This window comes from Chrysochloris asiatica, unplaced genomic scaffold, assembly GCF_000296735.1.
Source record: "Chrysochloris asiatica unplaced genomic scaffold, ChrAsi1.0 scaffold00004, whole genome shotgun sequence".
NCBI lineage: Eukaryota > Metazoa > Chordata > Mammalia > Afrosoricida > Chrysochloridae > Chrysochloris > Chrysochloris asiatica.
The window spans coordinates 44,310,251-44,320,268 of NW_006408522.1; the positions used below are offsets into that span (position 1 = coordinate 44,310,251).

Consider the following 10,018-nt stretch of genomic DNA (forward strand, 5'->3'; position numbering starts at 1 on the left):
GGAACTAGGGGTGTTTCTATTGCTGATAATGTGGTCTGAATAGCCTCTTGAGGAAAGGTCATAGTGATCATCAACAGCATTTACAATGGAGAGATTCAGTTATAAACCAATTGTCATGAACTATCTTCCAGCTCATAGCAATCCATATGTGACAGAGTAAATCTGTACTTCGTAGGGTTTTCAGCTGCTGATGTTGCAGAAGTAGATCTTCTAACACATCTCCCAAACCTCCAACTCTGTTAACAGCAGAGTAGCTTAACCTTGGCACCACTCATGGACTCCAGGATAGAGATAGATAAAACTAGTTAGGGTTCCAAAACAATTCTTCCAATTCAGGAGGTAAGCTCCACCACATTCTGTTTTTCTTTCAGGCAGTTAGTATGAGCCTTGAAAAAATTTTTTCTTTTTAACTAAAACACTGAGTTGTAATATATGCTACCATCTGAAGAAGCTAATGACCTTGTAAAATATGCTCTCTTTGGGGGATAGTTTAAACATCAAGAGAACAGTTGGTTCGGTTAGGTAAGGTTATGTTGTGGGCTTTGACTAAACTGTCACTCGTGTGTATTTTTAACTACCTATCTTTCTGGTGTTAGAAAAAGTACAGTCGAATGCTCCTTAGAAGTCAGGATGGTGATGTCTCATACTTCAGACATGGTATTAGGAAGGACCAGTCCCTGGAGAAGGACACCAAGCTTGAGACAGAGAAGGGTCAATGAAAGGAGGAAAATCCCCAATGAGATGGACTGACACAGTGGCGGCAGCAATGAGCTCCAACTAACAATTGTGAGGGTGGTGTAGGGGAGGGCAGTGTTTCACTCTGTTGTGCACAGGGTCACTCTGAGTCGGAATGGACTCCACAGCACCTTAACAGCGTATTTCTGGGAACCCACTCCAACTCCAACTGCCAGGTCGCTGGTTTAAGCTCACCAGCTACACCTTGGAAACCTCTACAGGGTCGATCAGGGTCAGAATAGACTCCACGACACTTTAACAAAAAGAACTCTAACAACAAAAAGTCTTTGAGCCATGATTAATGTTCACATCCTGCAGGCACTGATAAGCTATGGCTCATGAGATGATTTACCAAAATTTTATTGAGAGACACATCAAGTAGCAGCACTTAGCTCACATATGAAAATTGCTGTTTGTACAAATAAAACAGAGGAGTTCTATTCTCTAGCTATTCGTTTAGTGCCAGCTTCCTTCTTGCTTCAAATATTTTATTTAAAAAAAATCAATTTCAAGTTCTTAACAGTGTCTAGTAGGTGTTCAAGGTTATTAACCTCCCCTCCCCCCCTTTTCTAGTTCTTCCTCAAAGAGAAAATATTCTGTTTTGTTTTCTTTCCCCTTTTAGCCATGTATTTAAATCCACAGATGTTTCACATGTACCTTTTGATGGGATTCATTGTTTTGTTTCTTTTGCTTTAGTCTGTACAGGCGCCTTCAAATTTTCCTTCTGTTACAAATCTTTTTCAAAGTCAGCATTGGACTTGTCTGATGGATCGGGTTGATTTTTGCGGTGCACACAAAACCTCTTTGAGGAACCATTCAGTGATCACGCGAAGAGAACAAACGAAAGTGTTCGCTCATCTTTCGAAAAAAAACCTATTTATACAGTTGGTGTGTTCTTCAAGCATATTCATCGAGTTCTTAGTGATCAACACAGAATATGACATCAGTTTTCACGTACATAGGGTTTTGTCTGACATTCCTGTAAAGTTATTTTCTCGTTTGATGTTTTGTTTTCCTGACTTATTCATTGTTAATATGCTACAGAAAACCCCTTGTCGCCTTGGCGATTGTTCCCTCCCTTTTAAAGATCCTTTAGCAATGGAAGCCTGGACTTTTGGAGTCCTTTTAGGTTATTCTCCTCGGTTACTCCCCTCTCTATACCCACAGCCAGCCGAGGCCGCCGGCAGCTGAGCTGAAACAACCGTGGCAGGCGAGGAGAGGTGGGTGTCTTGTTGGCGACAAGACTCTTGCTGGCGGCGGGCGAGCCCGCCGGGGTTAACGGGTCGCCGGGGTCAGCGCCCTCGAAGTTGGGGGCCTCCGACGGAGCCGCGTCGGAGCCGCAGCGACCACTCGACCAGAGTCCCGCAGCCCCTCGCCCTCCAGGGGAAAACAATCGCTTCATCTGTCGCGATCTCACAGGGATCTTGCTTTTCCCGGTGCTGTCTCCAAGACAGAAGGCGAAGCGGAGCGGGGCGAGAGGAAAAGCCCAGGCCTGGGGCGGAGGAGGAATGAGGGGCCGGGAGCCGGGGGGATTTCCTCCCTCGCTTCCCCCTCCAACGGGAGCGGAAAATGTGATTTGCTGTGCATTCCAGGCGCGGTTCCCTGGGGTGACCTCTCCCAGCCGGCCCGGGCGGGGGGGAGCAGACAAAGAGGCGAGGCGGGCGGAGAGGGGACCCCGCGGGGAAGCAGGAGGGGTGCGGGGGGCGGGGGCAGTACCGGGAAAGGGGGCGGATAGCGGGTCCGGCGGCGGCAGCCGCGGCTTCTGGCCAATGGAGAGGCGCGGCCCTGGGCGCTGCTCTCCGCCGCCGGCATTTAAACCAGAGACGGCGCAATGCCTGGCACTCGGTGCGCCCTCCGCGGACCGGGCGACCCAGCGCGCAGCTGGAGCGTAGCTCTCAGTCCTGCTGATCCCGCGCCAAGTCCGGGCGGCTCAGGCCGCGCCGCACGCAGCGCCACGCGACGAGAGCGCAAGCCCCGAAGACCCGTCGCATTGACAGGTGAGCGAGGAGGCAGCAGTAAGTGACGGGGTTCGGGTCAGCAAACGACGCCAGCGCTCGGTTCCGTGCAGACCCGCTGCAGCCCTCCCTGCTCGTAGGCCCAGACCCAGGGGCGGCGCCGCTAGGTCTTTCTTGCCAGGGTTGCGGCTGCTGTGACCTCCAGGCGCGAGGTCGACTGGTAAAGTTAGGGAGGGTGTTAAGGAGGACGGGGAGCGGTATGGCCCCCCATCCCATTTGGATCCCTGGAGCCCTGTTAGCACGCTTTTGGTGCTCGTGGGAGCCTCGCCTGTGAAAGGTGTCCACACGGCGAGGCCACCAGTGGGACCGCGGGAGCAGCGGGAGAGTGAGTGGGGGACGCGAGAACCTGCGACTTGCCGCAGATGACTGGACAAGGCAAGTCCCCATGTGTCTAAGGTACTGCTCTGGTGCTGGTGACGTTTTGAGGCGCTCATCGGAGCTCTATGAACACCCCTGTTGTAGGCTAGAGGGTCCAGAGAATCGGGATTTGGCCCATTCACCCATCCCGGAGGTGAGATGGAGACGCGCGCTGTGTAGAACTGAACCGTTGCTTCCCGGCGCGGTGGAAAGCAGGGAGTTGAATTTGTGGCCAGCAGGAGTGGGTGCGCGGCCCAGACGCCGAGACCTGCGAGCCTGCAGTGTTCACCCCTAGACACACTTAGGGCTGGCTGCGCACACACGGTTGCTTAGTTCCCTTAACTAAACCTTTCCCGGTTGCACGAGTGCCTTGTGTGAACTCCGTCAGAGAAGCTAGGTCCCTGCGAGGGGCAGGTACTACTGGCCAAGTCCCCCTTTAGCAGATACCACAACCTCTGCTCTAGTGGCCCCAACCTCACCTCTCTCCCTGTGCTTCACGGCTAGCGACGGTCGACGCGGGACTGAAGGGGGAAAGGCTGGTCTCTGTCTCAGACTCGCGTGTCGTCCAGGTCTTCACGCACCGCTTTGCCTTGCCCACCCCACTAGGTCCTTTGCAGCTTAAGGGGAGAAGCCAGGGGACCGTCGGGGCTGTCATCTCGTGGGTTGGATGTACTTGTAGACTGATGGCTCTGGATGAACAGATGAGTTCACCGCTCTTGCATGGCATTATTGTCTTCTGCCTCCAGTTCCCTCTTGGGGACTCCCCAGCCAGGCGTTTCTCCACACGGGACTCAGGCTAAGGTCCTCAAGAGCTACGGAGGGAGGACAGAAGTTGACTAACCACTGCTGTGAAGTTCTCTGCGCGCGTCCAGAGGTGGCTTGAATGCGTTCTCTTTGCTGAGCCTGGCTGCTGAACCCGGCAGACTCGGAATCTTGGCTCTCTTTTAGACAGAAATCTCACTTCGACGTTAGGGGTTAAAATTGCTTCTTAAATCGTTCCAGAGAGGGGGCAGAGAGGCGACCATAGGTAGGTAATCGGATCTCCTGCTGGGAAGAGCAAATCCGAGCGGTGTGCGCGTCTGTTTATGTTCCCTTTGGAGATCGTGCCAGGATACTAGTTGAATAAAACAATCTATTGTGTTAAGTGGGTCACAAGGGTTTTGAGCTATCCCAGGGACCCCCAAATAGTGTTTTGTTTTGTTTTGTTTCTGGCTGTACACACAAGTTAAATAAATAGCTTAGACGAGGTTAATATAACCCTGATCCCAGGGTGAGGAGTCTTCTTTCACCCGTACATCTCTCCCCCACTTTTATTTTTTATTTTTGGAAGGGAGGGGGTTATGAGGACTTGAAGAGATGGACTTTTCAAAGCAAGGAAGAAAAACTGTTAAGAAAACTACAGATTCTCATCTCTCCCAGAACACATCACAAAGCTATACAATCAAACTATCACTGGATAAACAATCTCAGGAGAGTCGATTCCGAAGTGATAGTAACAGCTAATTACGTATGGATTCTTTACAACTGTAATTGCAATGTGCCAGTGTGTGTGTGTGTGCATGTGTGTGTGTTTAACCTGCAGGTCATTCCAGGAATTAGAGTACTTTATAAACTTTGTAATTTCACAGGCTTCCTATTTTCTTAAAAGTGCATTTTGAACCAAATGTTTTGGTAACCCACCATCTGTAGGAAATCCAGGTTGGCTAATGTAGCCTTAATCTCAGTGTCTACACATGGAAGACTTGAAGATTAGAAACCTCTTATTTCCCCCCATGTCCGAATGAGACGGGTCTGCCCTGTCTTCTAAACTAAAGGTGATTATTCATGAAAGTGATAAAATTGAGTTAAGTACTAACTTAATTTGAATTTAAGTATCAAGTATTAAAAGTAATAAAATATCAAGAATTTTTATGTCACAGACTCTTCTCCCAAGAAATTCTGGTGGACAGTGAAGCTGTGGAGTTGTAGAACATGGAAGTCAAGTTTTATGTACAGGAAAGGGGAAGGTAAAGGAGACGACTGCTGTATCTAATCCAAAGGCAAGTGTCACGAGCTTGTGCGTTACATCTGCAAGGGATGTTCTTTAGTTTTAACGTATGCTCTTAGAACTGCAAAGCACAACAGGCATGCCTGAGACAAGAGAAGTCTTTTTCTTCATATGTTAGCATGAAGCTACAAAATAGATAATTATTTGATTTACAATATTCTTCAAGCCCCACTGCCTTGGAAAACAAATCCATGTGTTCCTTCTTAAATATTGTCCTGGTTGTCAATAGAATAGTGGTTAAAAACATGTGCTCAGGGCTTCACATCTTGCCTTTCTCACTTGTGAATTGTGTGACCAAGGACAAATTCCTAACTTTGCCTGAATCTGGAGTTCCTGATCAGTAAAAGGAAGATTATATTAGCGATCTCAAAGGTTGTTGTGAAAAATAAATGAAAAAATTCAATCCGAATGTTAGCATCATGCCTAGCATAGTTGTTGTTGTTAAGTACCGTTCTGACTCATAGTGACCCTGCACAGGGTTTCCGAGGTTGCAGATCTTTATGGGAGCAGAAAGCCTCATCTTTCTTCCGTGGAGCCAGTGGTAGTTTCGAAGTGCTATTTGAGATCATAACCGCTACAATCATTAGGGTTCAGAAATAGAGGTTAGCCCTTAGTAGTAGTAGTGATGTTGGGAGAATTAGTAATAATGTGCGGCATATACTGCACAGGAGTTCGGAATTAAGTCCCAAATCTCATCCACACAATGACTAATACGCAGATTTTAATATACTGCAGATCTAGAACTTGTTGACTCTCAACAGTGGTCTTTTGTTGTTGTTGTTAAATGCCATCAAGTTGATTGCAACTCATAGCAACCCAAATAAGGTTTCTCAGGCTGTAAATCTTAAAGCAGCAGAAAGCCTCATCTTTCTCTTGTTGAGAGGCTCGCAGTCCAGTGCTTATCCTACAGAGCCACTGTGCTCCCATAGTGGCATTTAGTGAACACTTAATATCTATTCCTTGTAACTCATTTCCTGTTGATCTCAAGAACTGTATGGTGGTGGTGGAGTCGGTTCCGATCCATAGCGACCCTGTATAGGGTTTCTGAGGCTGTAAATCTTTACGGGAGCAGAAAGCCTCATCTTTCTTCTGTGGAGCCAGTGGTAGTTTCGAACTGCTGTTTGAGATCATAACTGCTACAATCATTAATTTCGCTAAAAAATCTTCAGTGAACATAGAGCACCTGAGATACTTAACCACCCGGTGGATTTCTCCCTGCTCTATGCAATGTTGGGCCCCAGTTTGCATTTTTAGTGGATTACAAGCGGGACTGCTAAACTCAAGGTTGGCAATTAGAATTTACCAGTCACTCCATGGAAGAAAAATGAGACCTTCTGCTCCCGTAAAACTTTATAGCCTCAGAAACCCTATACAGGGTTTCTAAGAGTTGGAACTGACTCAACAGCCAACAACCACTACCACCGGCTTGCTTTTGCCTAAACTTGAGAGGAGCATGTAGAGAATTGTATTCTATCACTTGCAGTGTTCCAACAATTAACTTTTAAAAATCATCTTGGTGAGAATTGTCTGCGGTGAAAATCAATGCAATATATCTTTATATAATTTCTAAAAGTTGATTCTCTTTTTAAAAATGAACAGTTAAAAACAACTTTCCTACTATTTCCTATCTACTTCTACTTTGTTATGGGTCGGAATCAACTCGACGGCACGTAACAACAACAACACGGCACACAGCAGCAGCAGTAGGATTTTGTTCTGACAAAAAGAAACAGATGGTTCTAAGACATAGGCTACACCTAGGGTACCTGCTGTCACTTTCAGTCTATTTGACATTGAAGAAAATATGTATGGTGTACCTGTTTGATCTCTTTCTAAAACTTGATTCATTAACTTAATCAAAGGTCCAGGTACTTACATCTGACTTCCTTACCATGTTCTTTATTGCATTTCCTACTCAAACTTCCATTTAACTGATTTGAATGGACTTGTTGACTAAAATGAGAAATTCATGAGAAAAGTGCAGAAAAGAGCTGGCCTAAACTTTACCGAAGACCTCAGATTCCACTCTTGTGGATACAAGAACACTGGAAACAGGTTATACATACTACTTTTATTTCTGAGTTCCCCGGAATTAGAAGAGGCGTTTTTAGCGCCCACCTGAGGATAGAAATAAATCACATGAACTGCAAAGTACAGATTGGTTAATATGGCGTATCCTGCTTGCAGATGTTTACTTTTTTGTTTCTTCTAAATGTATTCTATTGTTGTTTTGACTATACACAACAAAACATACTGTATTTTTATGTAAACAACACATATGTTATATGAGCTTTGTAAACCACACAATCCTCTTGTGTGTTACTTTCCTATGTATACTATGCAAGTGTGCTCATTATTCGTGTGGGTGAATTGTTGTTAAGTACCATCTAGTCTGTTTCAACTCATAGTGATCCTTTGTAAGTTTTTCTGTGGAGCGGCTGGTGGGTTTGAACTGGCAGCCTTACAGTAGACAGCCCAGTGCTTCTCCTACAGCACCACACTTCAGCACACCCATTCAGTAGTTTCTGCATATACTATTTAGTGATATTAGTTACATTCTTTGAGGTGTGCAACCATTCTCATCCTCCCTTCTGAGTTGTTCCTCCTTCATTAACAGAAACTCACTGCTCCCCCCAAGCCCCCACATTTCCTATCTAATTTTTCAAGTTGCTGCTGTGTATTTAAAATCCTATATTGAGGTTCTTAAAAAAGCATAATTCTCAATGAAGACATTTTTTACTACTTAAGCTAGAGTCCTAGTGTGGTGCTGTAGGATAAGCACTGGACCCCAAGCTCGGTTTGAACCACAAGCTCGGCAGTTCAAACTCACCAGCCACTACTTGGGAACCCTTATACAGGGTTGGAACCAACTCAGTGGCACTAACAGCAACATTGTTCAATTGTTGATTTCAGGGGATATTTTTGGGTTAAGTTTTAAAGATTATTTCAGGATAATAGTTTCAGGGGCTCATCTACCTCCTGCCTCCACAAGGTCTAGAGTTTGTAAGAATTTGAAGTTCTGTTCTGCATTTTCCCTCTCTTGATTTTTCTATGAAATCTTTGATCAAAATGTTCAGTAATGGTAGCTGGGAACCATCTAGTTAATTAGGTCTCGTGACAAAGGAGATAGTGGTCCATGGAGGCAATTAGTCATACATTCTGTATCCTCCTCCTTCTCCTGTTCCTCCTTCCTCTGTTGTTCTAGGCAAATAGTGACCAATGTGCCTTGACTGCCCACTTGCAAGCTTTAAAGACCCCAGGCACTGCACAATGAACTAGAAGATAGAACAGAAGCACTAAACATGTTATTAGGCAACTAACCGGGATGATGCTAAGCCTCGAAACTAAGGAACCAAACTCCATGAGGTGTTTAGTTATTGTTGTTGTAAATGTATCTGTCACATACTTGTTAATTCAACTTTTCACAAACGTATTACTTATTAACAGTAATTATTTTAATTGGCTGTGCAACCCTACCCTTAATGCGATTTTCCATCACTGTTAATCCCACATCCACCCTCTTTCCTACCCTTAGAAACCACTAATAAACGTTAGTCTCTGTACATTTGCCTTTTCTTGTCTGTTTATGAGTGAGGTCATACAATATTTGTCCTTTTGTGTTTGGCTTATTTCACTTAGCATAATGTCTTCAGACTCCATCCACACTGCAGGATGTATCATGATTTAATTTCTCCTGCAGGCTGAGCAGTATACCATTGTATATATGTACCACGTTTTGTTTATCCATTCATCTATTGATTGTAATTTAGGTTGTTTCCACCTTTTGGCTGTTTTTAATTCTGTTGTTGTTAGTGCCGTCAAATCTGTTCTGACTCTTAGCAACCCTGTAGAGGATTCCCAAGGAGCAGCTGGTGGGTTTGAATCGCTGGCCTTGTGGTTAGCAGTCCAGTGCTTATCCTACAGTACCACACCAGGACTGGTACTAGTAAACATTGGTGTATGTTTCTTTTTGAGTGTCTGCTGTCTATAGATTATGTATCTAGGAGTGGAGGTGCTAGGTCACATGGTAGATCTGTTTTTAGTTTCTTGAAGAACAACCACACTGTTTCCACAAAGGCTTTACCATTTTGCATTCCCATCAAGCAATGCTTCCAATTTCCCTGCATCCTTGCCAACATTTATTATTTTTTGTTTTATTTTTAGTTTTTTGAATCGTAGCCATCCTAATGGACAGATGTTAAGTTTTGATCATTAAAGGAAACCCAAAATGGTCAGGTAAAGAAGGCCTACTCTGGGAATATTTTTGTTCTATAGGGCAAATGGATTGGAAGGGACTAGAGTGTTAAAGAATAAAGATGTAGGAGTGAAGAAGTAGGGTGAAATTTGCTGGTGTAGAATAATTGTTTAAAAAAAAAAAAAAGCTCGCCATGAAAATAAGATCACATTACTTGGAGAAGCAGACATTAAGGGGAAGTTGAGTCATGTTTTGAAAAGATGGATAATAGTCTGCAAAGGAGACTCAAGGGAGGCCGTTGTGGGGCATCTTGATGTGCTCTGAGTCTTTGAGATGCAGCTTTAACTTAATGATGTGGATCACTTCACAAAGGAAAATTACCAGAAAATGTTTGCAACTCATGCGGGGTACCTATGAGCCAAAACTGACTAGATGGCATATATATATATATCTCCATCCATAGTGTAGAATGTACCATGACTTCATTTCTCTCACCAGCTGAGCTGTGTTCCATTGTGCATATACATAGTCCTGGTGTAGTGCTGTAGGATAAGCATTAGACTGCGAACTAAAGGTCAGTGGTTCAAATCCACAAGCTGCTCCTCAGAAACCCTGTTCAGGGTCGCTTTGAGTCAGAATCGACTCGAAGGCACTTAATTGATATATATA

The 10,018-nt window shown here is 44.9% G+C and overlaps 1 protein-coding gene across 1 annotated transcript in view; it reads left to right on the plus strand.

Annotated features, from left to right (window-relative positions):
• Nucleotides 1-2,575: 2,575 nt before the first annotated feature.
• The window catches only part of GREM1 (gremlin 1, DAN family BMP antagonist), a 21,757-nt gene continuing 14,314 nt past the window's right edge, over nucleotides 2,576-10,018 (plus strand). Inside the window, exon 1 of the mRNA XM_006831804.1 lies at nucleotides 2,576-2,732. The gene's annotated coding sequence lies outside the window, so the exon portion shown is untranslated. The remainder of the gene's footprint in view (nucleotides 2,733-10,018) is intronic.